The sequence below is a fragment of the Saimiri boliviensis genome, chromosome 8, assembly GCF_048565385.1.
Source record: "Saimiri boliviensis isolate mSaiBol1 chromosome 8, mSaiBol1.pri, whole genome shotgun sequence".
Taxonomy (NCBI): Eukaryota; Metazoa; Chordata; class Mammalia; order Primates; family Cebidae; genus Saimiri; species Saimiri boliviensis.
In genome coordinates, this window is record NC_133456.1 from 118,961,551 (window position 1) to 118,974,925 (window position 13,375).

General features: G+C 45.3%; 1 protein-coding gene across 9 annotated transcripts in view; it reads right to left on the minus strand.

Annotated features, from left to right (window-relative positions):
• The window catches only part of WDR37 (WD repeat domain 37), a 152,286-nt gene extending 143,361 nt beyond the window's left edge, over positions 1–8,925 (minus strand). For 6 of the 9 annotated variants that reach the window (XR_012519009.1, XR_012519010.1, XR_012519008.1 and 3 more), the window contains exon 1: positions 8,761–8,925. The gene's annotated coding sequence lies outside the window, so the exon portion shown is untranslated. The remainder of the gene's footprint in view (positions 1–8,760) is intronic. The other 3 variants (XR_012519011.1, XM_039478936.2, XM_039478935.2) reach the window with 1 other exon arrangement.
• Positions 8,926–13,375: the final 4,450 nt, after the last annotated feature.

The window sequence follows — 13,375 nt, forward strand, 5'->3', positions numbered from 1 at the left end:
GCATTTTTACGGTGGCTGCTTTAAGGTAGTTGTCAAACAATTCTAAAATCTGTGTCATCTCTACATTGGCATCAGTGGTCTTTTCTTGTTTAGGTTGAGTTTTTTATTTTTAATTTTTTTTTTTGAGACGGAGTTTCGCTCTTGTTACCCAGGCTGGAGTGCAATGGAGCGACCTCGGCTCACCACAAACTCCGCCTCCTGGGTTCAGGCAATTCTCCTGTCTCAGCCTCCTGAGTAGCTGGGATTACAGGAAGGCACCACCATGCCCAGTTAAGTTTTTGTATTTTTAGTAGAGACGGGGTTTCACCATGTTGACCAGGATGGTCTTGATCTCTTGACCTCGTGATCCACCCGCCTCAGCCTCCCAAAGTGCTGGGATTACAGGCTTGAGCCACCGCGCCCAGCCTGGGTTGAGATTTTCCTGTTCTTCCTGTAAGTGATTTTCCACTAAAATCCTGACATTTGGAGTTTGACATCATCAGACTGAGGATCTGATGTAAATCTTCTGTTACAGCAGGCTTCTGCCAGGTGGAGGTGGAAGGTGAGGTGGAAGTTAAGATTTTCACTCAGCCTCCACAGACCCCTGCATGAGGAGGTCCTCATTGCTGCTGGTTAAGGGGAAAGTTCAGCCCCCTCCTGAACCTCCACCCCCACCACCAAGGCCAAATTAGAGCTGCCTCCTTGCTGCTTCCTACACAGTCTCCTCCGTACCACAGAGGGGTGCCCTCATTACCACCAGGCAGCAGTAAAGTCCCTGAGTTTTTGTGAGGTCACTCTTATGATACCCTAGCAGGAAAGGGAAGTTGTGCTTTGTAACCACCCAACAGAAGTAAAACCCCAACTCCTCAGCCAGCCTTCTCTGACAGCAGCCCTGCAGCCTGTCATGGGTGGAAATCCAGAGCACCTACCCGGCCTCTAATCACCAGGGTGAGGGTGCTGCTGCAGTGTTTCCTGTGATATTCAGCTGGAGTAAAGCACTTACTGTCTAAAAGTTCTGTACCAGGCAGGCTGCCCCTTTCCTGGTCTCCCAGCCACAGAGAGCAGGCTTTTCTTGGGCCTTGTTTTGTCTGAGCCCTTTTATACCTGTGCTGCTAGCACCTCCAGCACAACATGTGGGATAACATGAGACAAAAAGAAAACTCACAGAATTAAGTTTTATGTCATTTCTGAGATTCCCCATGAACGAAGCAAGTATACTCTCTTTTCTCCATCTTTCAGTCTTACATTTGTTTTATACATGTCCAGTGTTATCAGATGTACTTAGTGGAAGGAATAAAGAAAAATAAGTCTACTCCATCTTTACGCAAGCACAAAGCCAAGAATCCTCTTTTATTCTCAAACTGCATATGTGTAGGCCTATTTTTAAAGGAGAAAAAAGTGTTGCTTTACAACATAAAACACATTCAGTTACTCTGTAGTTTATAGAGTGTTTTTTTTTTTTTTGAGACAGAGCATCACTCTTGTTACCCAGGCTGGAGTGCAATGGTGCGATCTTGGCTCACCGCAACCTCCGCCTCCTGAGTTCAGGCAATTCTCCTGTCTCAGCCTCCTGAGTAGCTGGGATTATAGGCACGCGCCACCATGCCCAGCTAATTTTTTTTATTTTTTTATTTTTTTATTTTTTTTATTTTATTTTATTTTTTTTTTTGAGACGGAGTTTCGCTCTTGTTACCCAGGCTGGAGTGCAATGGCGCGATCTCGGCTCACCGCAACCTCCGCCTCCTGGGTTCAAGCAATTCTCCTGCCTCAGCCTCCTGAGTAGCTGGGATTACAGGCATGCGCCACCATGCCCAGCTACTTTTTTGTGTTTTTAGTAGAGACGGGGTTTCACCATGTTGACCAGGATGGTCTCGATCTCTCGACCTCGTGATCCACCTGCCTCGGCCTCCCAAAGTGCTGGGATTACAGGCTTGAGCCACCGCGCCCCGCCTTAGAGTATGTTTTTTTAAAAGAAAAAAAGAAACCATATCAAAAGCCTGTGAAAGCTGTCCTGGCATGGCCTCAGAGAAAACGGGAGACTTTATCTTCAGTTAAACGAAGCAAGTAACACCAGCAAAGGGCTTCCCTTCCCTCTCTTAAGAACTTTATCTGTAGAAATACTCTGATACGTTCCAGACATTCTACAAGCTGGTTACCAAAAAATGCAAAAATTAGAATGTCAACTTTCCTTTCTCATCAAAATTATAAGTTTTGGATCACCAATTTTATCTTAAGAATCACATCATTGGCTTTTCCAGCCTCTCCCTAAGTTACACGGTGCCCTCTTTGATTTAGTTTGCTTTCTTCGCCACTTCACAAAATAGTCAACACTGATCAACTTCAACCAAATGTATGCATTTCCTACAATCACCTCCCTGGAACTTGGCACCAAATAAACAATTTTTCATACTGGAGTCATCTTATCGTCTCTGCATTCAGACCTTCGACATTCTTCCCAGCAGTCCACATTGGTCCCATCACCACTTCCTTCCTTTCACACCAGATCCTCCTTGGCCAAAAAAAAAAAAAAAGCTCAAGACCAGAAGTGTTTCAGATTTCAGATACTTTCAGATTTTGGAATATCTACATATACATAATGAGATATCCTGGAGATGGGACCCAAGGCTAAACACAACGTTCATTTATGTTTCACATATACCTCATGCATATAGCCTGAAAGTAATTTTTCTTTTTTGAGATGGAGTCTCGTTCTGTCACCCAGGCTGGACTGCAGTGGCACAATCTCAGTTCACTGCAACCTCCGTCTCCTGGGTTCAAGCAATTCTCCTTACTCAGCCTCCCAAGTAGGTGGAATTACAGGAACCCACCACCAGGCCCAGCTAATTTTTGTATTTTTAGGAGAGACGAGTTTTGCCATGTTGGTCAGCTGGTCTCAAAATCCTGACCTCAAGTGATCCGCCCACCTTGGCCTCCCAAAGTGCTGGGATTACAAGCATAGGCCACCACGCCCGGCCACCTGAAGGTAATTTATTTTTCCCTTGGGGACTCTGAATAAACTATGTTGTGTATCCACATTTTGACTACAACCTGTCTCAAGGTAAGGTATGGAAATTTCCATTTGTGCCATGTTAGCACTCAAAAAGTTTTGGATTTTGGAGCACACTGGATTTTGAATTTTTGGATTAGGATGCTCAACCAGTATTAGCATAAATCTTATTTAAATGTTTAATAACCAGTTTAGGGGAGTTTCAGGTTGTTATCACGGGAAGAGGGTAAAGGAAGTGGCAGGTGTTTATAAAAGAACTACTGAAATGGTATCCTATGGAACCTAAAATAGACAAGAAGGGAAGTGAAAACGGAATTAATGGAGAGATACTGGAAGAAAGTTGGTGGACTGCCATGTCTACCAGAAGCTGAAGAGCTACTACAAAGAATTACTGTAAGGCTTAAAGAGATCAATAAATACAAAGAGTCAGGAATCCTCATGACATCCTTATAAGACAGAGTTCCCAAATCCAATTAAGAGCCTTTCAACAGTCATACATTGCGTAAGGATGGGGATAGGTTCTGAGAAATGTGTTGTCAGGTGATTTCATCACTGTGGGACCATCACAGAGTACGCTTACACAAAGCTGGTGCAAAGCCTACTACACACCAAGGCTAGATGGCAGAGGTTGCTGCTCCTAGGCTACAGCCCTGCACAGCATGTTACTGTACAGAAAACTACAGACAACTGTAACACAATGCTATATTGTATATTTGTGTATCTAAACATATCTACACATAGAAAAGGTACAGTAAAAATACAGTATTATAATCTTATGGGACCACCAACTTAACACGAGGTGTGTTGAACTGTGTTGAACAAACATCATTCATAATGTGGCACCTAATTGTATTTAACAGACTAAACACTAATAAACTGATTACAGAACTGTAAAGAGAAAAAAGAAACTTCTTCACTCCAAAAATAAAATCTCTATGCACCTAAATCTCTTCTTCACTCCAAAAATAAAATCTCTATGTTTTACCTAAATACAAAATGAAACTTGAGATTTCAAAACATAATTATTTTCCTTCAAAATATTCCGATGGCTCAAGCCTGTAATCCCAGCACTTTGGGAGGCCAAGGCGGGTGGATCACGAGGTCGAGAGATCGAGACCATCCTGGTCAACATGGTGAAACCCCGTCTCTACTAAAAATACAAAAAAATTAGCTGGACATGGTGGCGCGTGCCTGCAATCCCAGCTACTCAGGAGGCTGAGGCAGGAGAATTGCCTGAACCCAGGAGGCAGAGGTTGCGGTGAGCCGAGATCGTGCCATTGCACTCCAGCCTGGGTAACAAGAGCGAAACTCTGTCTCAAAAAAAAAAAAAAAAAAATTCACATTTACCCAATATTGTTGGACAAATTACCATATTGAACAGAAGGCCTGGCCGGGCGCGGTGGCTCAAGCCTGTAATCCCAGCACTTTGGGAGGCCGAGGCGGGTGGATCACGAGGTCGAGAGATCGAGACCATCCTGGTCAACATGGTGAAACCCCGTCTCTACTATAAATACAAAAAATTAGCTGGGCATGGTGGCGCGTGCCTGCAATCCCAGCTACTCAGGAGGCTGAGGCGGGAGAATTGCCTGAACCCAGGAGGCGGAGGTTGCGGTGAGCCGAGATCGCGCCATTGCACTCCAGCCTGGGTAACAAGAGCAAAACTCCGTCTCAAAAAAAAAAAAGCTCTTGGCCGGGCGCGGTGGCTCAAGCCTGTAATCCCAGCACTTTGGGTGGCTGAGGCGGGTGGATCACGAGGTCAAGAGATCGAGACCATCCTGGTGAACATGGTGAAACCCCGTCTCTACTAAAATTACAAAAAATTAGCTGGGCATGGTGGTGCATGCCTGTAATCCCAGCTAGTCAGGAGGCTGAGGCAGGAGAATTGCCTGAACCCAGGAGGTGGAGGTTGCGGTGAGCCAAGATCGTGCCATTGCACTCCAGCCTGGGTAACAAGAGCAAAACTCCGTCTCAAAAAAAAATAAAAAAAATAAAAAAAAAAGCTCTTCAGCTTTTGGTTTTTAATAAACATATTAAAACATCCTTCTTGTTTTTAATAAACATATTTTCAAGAAACTATAAATAGTCCGCTCTAAAAATACAATCTCTCTCTCCTACCATAGATTTAATAAACTCCCCTTCTGAACTCCTGACTGATTTATACAGTCTGTCCAATTCATCCATCCTCAGTATATGTTGCCATGCACATAGTATACCCCTATTTTTTTTTTTTTGAGACCAAGTTTCACTCTTGTTACCCAGGCTGGAGTGCAATGGCGCGATCTCGGCTCACCGCGACCTCTGCCTCCTGAGTTCAGGTAATTCTCCTGCCTCAGCCTCCTGAGTAGCTGGGATTACAGGCACGCGCCACCATGCCCAGCTAATGTTTTGTATTTTTAGCAGAGACGAGGTTTCACCATGTTGACCAGGATGGTCTCGATCTCTTGACCTCGTGATGCACCCGCCTCAGCCTCCCAAAATGCTGGGATTACAGGCGTGAGCCACCACGCCTGGCCTACCCCTATTGTTTGCAAGCAGTCAGAAACAGGCACACAGCTTTGATGCAGCAAAGTGCTCTGCATACAGCAGGCACTGGCCAAATACTCAATAAATTAATGAAACCCATAAACACACTTTGTGTTAGCAAGCTAAATTCCTCATCTTTAGAAATACTGTAATATTGAGTCAGGCGCAGTGACTCACACCTGTAATCCCAGCATTTTGGGAGGCTGAGGTGGGCGAGGTCAGGAGTTCAAGACCAGCCTAGCCAACACGGTGAAACCCTGTCTCTATTAAAACACAAAAATTAGCTGGGTGTGATGATGCACGCCTGTAGTCCCAACTACCCAGAAGGCTGAGGCACAAGAACTGCTCGATCCTGGGAGGTAGAGGTTGCAGCGAGCCAAGATCATGTCACTGCACTCCAGCCTGGACAACAGATTGAGACTCCACCTCAAAAAAAAATAAAAGAAGAAGAAATGCTGTAACATTAAATAGCATCAATGAACACTTAGCTTCCTGCTCTTTTACAAAAGATTCTTTCCAATATTAATTAAACTGTAGCTATAGAAATTATCATTTTCCTAAGTGCATATAATTTGAGGAAGGAAGATAACCAAAGTAGCTTTAAACAGCAATACAACAAATTCTTTATTTTGTTATTGTTTTGTTTTGTTTTTGAGATGGAGTCTCACTCTCTCACCCAGGCTGGAGTACAGTAGCATGATCTTGGCTCACTGTCACTGCAACTACTGCCTCCTAAGTTCAAGCAATTCTCCTGTCTCAGCCTCCCAAGTAGCTGGGATTACAGATGCCCTCCACTAGGCCCAGCTAATTTTTGTATTTTTAGTAGAGACGGGGTTTCACCATGTTGGCCAGGTTGGTCTTGAACTCCTGACTTAGGTGATCCACCCACCTTGGCCTCCCAAAGTGCTGGGATTATAGGTGTGAGCCATCCCTCCTGGCCAACAAATTCTTAATTTACACTTTCATTTGAAACAAAAAATACAAAACATTACTTTCAGTTTGATATACAGTAGGATTTTAAACACTTTTCATCGAAGCAAAAACACTTGCTTAAATGGTTAATGTCATAAATGCTAATCATATGCAAAAGAATGGTTAAGGAATATAATTTCCATGTGACATTAAAAATGGAGAAATAAATTGAAAATGGAATAAAACGTGATGAAATTTCCACCAGAAGTTTAATAAAGTTTGCAGTAACATTTTATCACAACAGCACTGTTAGATGAATTCCTAGAGGGCTGAAACACCACACTCAACTTCTGAACAATCCTGAGGAACAGAGTGGTCTCTACAGACCTCAGAGCTCTATCATCAATATTAACCTGCTTAAAACGTTTTGTCATTAATGAGATGAAGGCATGGAATACATACACCATCAATTCCATGGAAGACATTGAATCAGAAAAACATCATTGGCCGGGCACTGTAGCTCACGCCTGTAATCCTAGCACTTTCGGAGGACGAGATGGGTGGATCATCTGAGGTCAGGAGTTCAAAACCAGCCTGGCCATCATGTTGAAACCCCACCTTTAAAAAAAATAAAAAATAAAAAAATACAGAAAAACATAATTAATTGGATAAATAACAATCAAGATCTTCAAAAGATCTCAGTAGTTAAAAGAATAAGTTTAAACCAAGGATGAAATTCAACAGATGTAAAACCTTTTCCCTGAAAAAATAAGACAGGATAAGTAAGAAAACTCCATCTTAGTTTCAACTCGGGGAAAGAGACTTAGAAATTTTAGTTGAGGGCAAAAGCGCAAAGTGAACAGTCCTAATAAAGCTACCCAAAAGGAGGAGGGGGGAAAACACACTCAAGATCTCCTGTATACAGCACTTCGCAAGAATGGCTGACATATATTACATAACATAACCTTTTCAATAACAAAATGAGGCTGATATGAACACCATGTGAGAGGACAGCAAGTAGGGAGTTAGGAAGGCCTTGCCCAAGGTCACACTGCTGTTATGAGATGCGGCCAGTGTCCACTCCCCTACGCTGTCTCCAGTGAACAGTATTAATAGAAAGGTAGCATTCAAACCCAGGGGATAACAGATCACTCCATTTGTTCCTCATTGTTCAGTTCATATTTAGATACCGTTCAACCCCTGGGATCACATTTCAAAAGCGATTTTGAAAGACTCGAATTTGATCAGGAAAGTAACCAGAACTGTGGCGGAGGGGGGGTGGTGCGCGCACCCGCTGCGATCTCGGGAAGTTCAGAGGAGAAAGAAAAATACTGAAGAAATATAATAACTATCTTGAGCTATCTCATTTAGAGATAAACAATTCCTGGAATACTTTTATGACCATAACTCACAGGCCAACATACCGAGAAAAATGCTCGAACTTTAATAAATGAAACTGCCAAGCAATTAACACTTTCCTATAATGGTATCAACTTCAAGTGACCTGGCCAAGCACAAGCAACGTTTTACCGTTTAAGCTAAACGACAAAACCTTTAAAAACCTGGCAGACCTTCGATATTTTTGCTTACAATCTGGAAAAAAAATGCATTTATTCAACTTTCTTTAGTAAATGAGTACATTATTACTGTTGCTCTTGTGTTATTCCGATGAACAGCTATCTTAATGTTTCCCTCCAGCGGTGGCTGCTTACCCGGGAAGGGAAAGAAAAGGAAGTACTAAAAGCGAAACAGTATCATGGCGCGGTGTTAATCACTTCAGCATCCGTCACCCCGCACTCACCATCTTCCTTGAAGCCGGCCATCCCCACTTTTTGGCTAGAAGGAAGGCCACCCTTCTCTCCGAAAGGCCTCCAAAGTGCTTCCCCGGAGACGCACTTCCCCGGGCTGCCCAGGCCGAAGCCTATGGGGCGAACAGAGACCCCCGGGGAGAACCCTTCTGCCCCGGACCTCTCCGGTGCCGCGACTCCAGCGCCCCGACTCCTCCTAGACTACGACCCCGGCTGCACCGCCCCGGGCCCGGATCCCTCCTACACCCCGGTCCCTCTGGCACTGCCACGGACTCCTCCTGCGCCCCGACTTCTCTTGCACCCTGAACCCTTCCGCACCACGGCCCTTACAGCACCGCCACCGGCCCTCCTGGGCCCCGACCCCTGCCGCACCACCCTGGGTCCTCTGCCTTCCGAGCCCACCTGCATCCCATCCCCCACCACGCCCCAACGGCCACTGCACCCCGCTAGAGCCCGGTAGCGTCCCGACTCCTTTTCCGGGCAGCCGGGAAGGACTCGGCGCTCAAGAGATAGGAAGATGGCGGCACTCACCTGTCACAGCCGCCGTGCCCGCCACCCCCGGAGCCAGCGCGGGTCGCGCACCGCCCGTGACTCCCTAGGACGCAGTCCCCCGTACCGACCCCACGACGCGCAGGACGCCGGCTGCCTCCACACTGACGCGACCCCACGACCCCGACCCGCGCTTCCACACTTCCGGCGCCGCCGGAAGTCCCGCCCCACTCCCGCGCCTCTGGGGCCGCCGGAAGCCGCCCACGGCGTCGGAAGTCCCGCCTCGGCTTCCGCCCCGCCTCCCAGTGGGGTCCGGGCGCCTCTGCTCCGTCGCCGACGCCCCCGCCCCGGTCGCCCACGCCGGCCGCACCCCGGGGCGGTACCTACTCACCGGCTGGGCGCTGCGAGTCCATCTGCCCCGCGGCCCGGCAGCCGGGGCGGGAGGACGGCGAGCCCGGGGTGGGGTCCGCCCGAGGCCCGAGACCCCCGGCCGCCTGCGCTCGTGGCCGCGCTGCCTGCGGCGCGGGAGGCTGGCGGGGACGGCGCGGTCAGCGTTCGGCTCCTCCGCAGTGACTCACCCGCATCCCGAGGCTTCTGATCACCATTGGCTGGGAAGGAAAAACAGAATCAGCTGTTCACTGCGAAGGTGGGACTTGAGCCGCTTTTTTCCTAGAATCTGGGTTGGCACCGCCGCGGGATGGTCTTGACGTCAAAGCCGTCTCCGCTCTGCAGAAGGCCCTGACTGCGCCCTTGAAGCCCGTCTGGAGGAAACCCACAGCGGGAAAGCGTTTTTCTCCTGTGTAGGTCAACATTCCTGCAACTTCTTTAAACATGAAGCTCAAGGCCGGGCGCGGTGTCTCAACTCTTGTAATCCCAGCACTTTGGGAGGCCGAGGCCGGCGGATCACGAGGTCACGAGTTCGAGACTAGCCTGGCCAACATGGTGAAACCCCGTCTCCACTAAAAATACAAAAATTAGTGAGGCGTGGTGGCGCGCGCCTGTAGTCCCAGCTACTCGGAAGGCTGAAGCAGGAGAGTCTCTTGAACCCGGGAAGCGGAGGTTGCCGTGAGCCGAGATCACACCACTGCACTGCAGCCTGTCAACAGAGTGAGACTCCGTCTCAAAAAAAAAAAAAAAAAGAAAAAAAAACAATTAAGCTCAAGATGAAGAGTCAGAAGCGGTAACTTGTTTGTTGCACGAGAATTAAATTTAACATATTTAGGGGATCCAAATAACCAAAAAAAAAAAAGTGTATTTCTGCATTGAGTATATGAATAAAACTTTATCGCTAAAAACAGTTCTCTAAGAGGAACGCCAAAGAAAAAATATTTGACATTTTAGAGAAGTCATTTTTTAAACTTTTAGCGGTTGTGACATTTAAGTAACAAATGTTTATTTAGCACCCAGTATGCAGACATTCTGCTGGGCATGGCAGCAAAGAGAAAGCTTTGCAAGTCGCAGTGTGTCATCTAACCCACATTCTAATAGATGGTTTTATTTTGCAGGCAGATAACGCTTCGGATATCATTAATGTAATGTTTTAATTTGATATATTTAGGATTCCACGAAAGTCACTGAAAATAACAATGCATGACAGGTCACAAAACCAAGGGAAAGCAACAATTTTTTGAGAGCCAGTCACTTTCCATCTTTTGTAACTAATGTAATCCCCAAAAGAATCCAGTAAAGTAGAAGTTATTATTCTAAATTGAATTTTAGGTATGAGAATGTTGAAATAACTTGTCAAAAGTCAAAAAGGTAATCGTGCAGTCGGGCAAAGTCTAAAGGCTGATGTCAGAGCCCATGTTCTTTTCACTACCCATGCTAGGGCTGCGGTAACAAAATACTGCAAACTAGGCAGCTTGAACAAATTTATTGTCAGAGGTCTGACTGGAAGTCCAAGGTGAAGGTGTTGGCAGGGTCGATTCCTTCTGAGAGCTGTGATCAGAGCCTGTAAAGCTTGTCAGCTTCCGGGCATTCCTTGGCTTGTGGCAGCATACCCAGTCTTCACATGATGTTTTGCGTGTCCATATCTGTCTGCACACTTTGTGTTCTTTTTATGAGGACATCAATCATATTGGAGTAGGAGAGGCCCTACTCTGACCTCAGGTTAACTAATCATAGCCACAACAACCGTATTTCCAAATAAGGTCACATTCTGAAATACTGGAAGTGAGTTCTTCAACACATGAACTGAAGAGGGGGACACAGTTTAACCTGTAACACACTGTTTCCTGAAATAATTGTCCAGTGTAATTTTTTTGAAAGATACAAAACTAGCCAAAATTATAAAAGGTTATGATTGCAATCCTAGTATCCAATTACATACTTCCTCCTACAGAAGCTGCAGAGAATCCTGTCTGACAAAACCAGTTTCTATCTTGTTACATGTCCACCTATGCAAAATACATGTAATTTATTTGTCCCTGCCATAGGGCAACAACGCTGAATTTAGTAAGATTCATTTACGAGCATGGTTTGATAGAAATTTAAGATTTACTAGGTATTCTCTCATTGTCCTGATTACCGATTATTTTAACTGTGCCTCAAACACTTGGGTAGTTAGTACACTCTAGTGTTATAAGCTGATTGCCATGTTGCTTCATAATCATTCTCGTGTGTGTGTGTGTGTGTATACGTGTGTGTGCATATACATGTGTGTATGTCATAACAGGCAGACCTCTTTTAGTGTGCATCACTTTATTGCACTTCAGCGTATCATGTTTCTTACAAAGTGGAGATTTGTGGCAGCCCTGCACAGAGCAAGTCTGTCAGCCCCATTTTTCCAACAGTACGTGCTCACTTCATGTTCTGTGTCACATCTTGGTGATTCTTGGAATGTTTCAAATGTTTTCTTTATTATATCAGTTATGGTGATCTGTGATTAGTGATCTTTGATATTACTGTTGAAATTATCTTGGGGGGCACCAAGAACCACCCCTATATAAAACAGCAAACTGAGTCAGTAAATGTTAGATGTGTTCTGACCATTCCACTGACCAGTTGCCTCCCTATCTTGCCCCATGTATTCAGACCTCCCTATCCTTGAGACACAGCAATACTGAAATTAGGGGCCCGCCCTGCTGGGGGTTCATGCCTGTAGTCCCAGCTACCTGGGAGACTAAAGCAGGAGGATTGCTTGAGCCCAGGAGTTCGAGGTTGCAGTGACCCATGATCACACCACTGCACTCCAGCATAGGCAGTAAAGCAAGACCCCGACTCAAAAAAATTAGGGCAATTAATAGCCCTAAAATGGCCAATAATTGTTTTGTAAAAGAATGAGTTGCACATCTCTTACTTTAAATCAAAAGCTAGAAATGATTAAACAGTGAGGAAGGCATGTTGAAACAGCCAAATTGTGAATGCAAACGAAAAGTTCTTTAAGGAAATTTGAAGTGCTCCTCCAGTGAACACACAAATGATTTTAAAAAATGAAACAGCTTTATTGCTGATATGCAGAAAGTTTGAGTGGTCTGTAAAGATTAAAGCGACCATACTGTTTCCTTAAACCGAAGCCTGATCCAGAGCAAGGCCCTAACTCTCCAGTTCTGTGAAGGCTGAGAGAGATGAGGAAGCTACATAAGAAAAATCTGAAGCTATCAGAGGTTGGTTCATGAGATTGAAGGAAAGAAGCTGTCTCTATAATGCAAAAGTACAAGATAGGCCAGGTACGGTGGCTTATGCATGTAGGCCCAGCATTTTAGGAGGCCGATGCAGGTGGATCCTTTGAGGTCAGGAGTTCAAGACATGCCTGGCCAACATGGTGAAACCCTGTCTCCACTAAAAATACAAAAATTAGCTGGGTGTGGTGGCGCACCCTGCAGTCCCAGCTACTCAGAAGGCTAAGGCAGGAGAATCACTTGAACCCAGGAAGTGGAGGTTGCAGTAAGCTGAGATCACACCATTGCACTCCAGCCTGGGCAACCAAGTGAGACTCCTACTCAAAAAAAAAAAAAAAAAGTGCAAGTGTAAGTTAAAGCAGCAAGTCATCTCAGATCATCTAGATCTACCTAAGATCACTGATGAAAGTGGCTATGCTAAACAACAGGTTTTCTTTGGAGTTCAAACAACCTTATTTTGGGAAAAGATGCCACCTAGGACACCCATAGCTAAAAAGAAGTCAAAGGCAGGCTTCAGAGCTGCAACAGACAGGCTGACCCTTGCTAGGGGGCTAGTGCAGCTGGTGACTATGTTGATGCCAATGCTCATTACCATTCTGAAAATCGCAGGGCCCTTAAGAGTTATGCTCATATTTTCAGCCCACTGTTGAGACCTACTGCTCAGGAAAAAAAAAATTTTTTTTTAATATTACTGCTGATTTTACAGCACTCCTGTTCACCCAAGAGCCCTGATGGAGATGTACAAGGAGATTCATGTTGATTTCATTCCTGCTAAAACAACATCCTTTCTGCAGCCCAAGGATCAAGGAGTCATTTTGATGTTCAAGTCTCATTATTTAAGAAATACATTTTGTAAGGCTATTGCTGCCTGAAGATGTAACTGAATCAGTGCAATAGCATAATAAAACTTGAATGGATAAGCAGTTGCTTCTTGTGGATGAGCAGCAAAAGTAGTTTCTTGAGATGGAACCTAATTCTGGTGAAGATGTGAACACTGTTGAAATGACAACAAAGGAGTTAGAATACTCCATAGACTT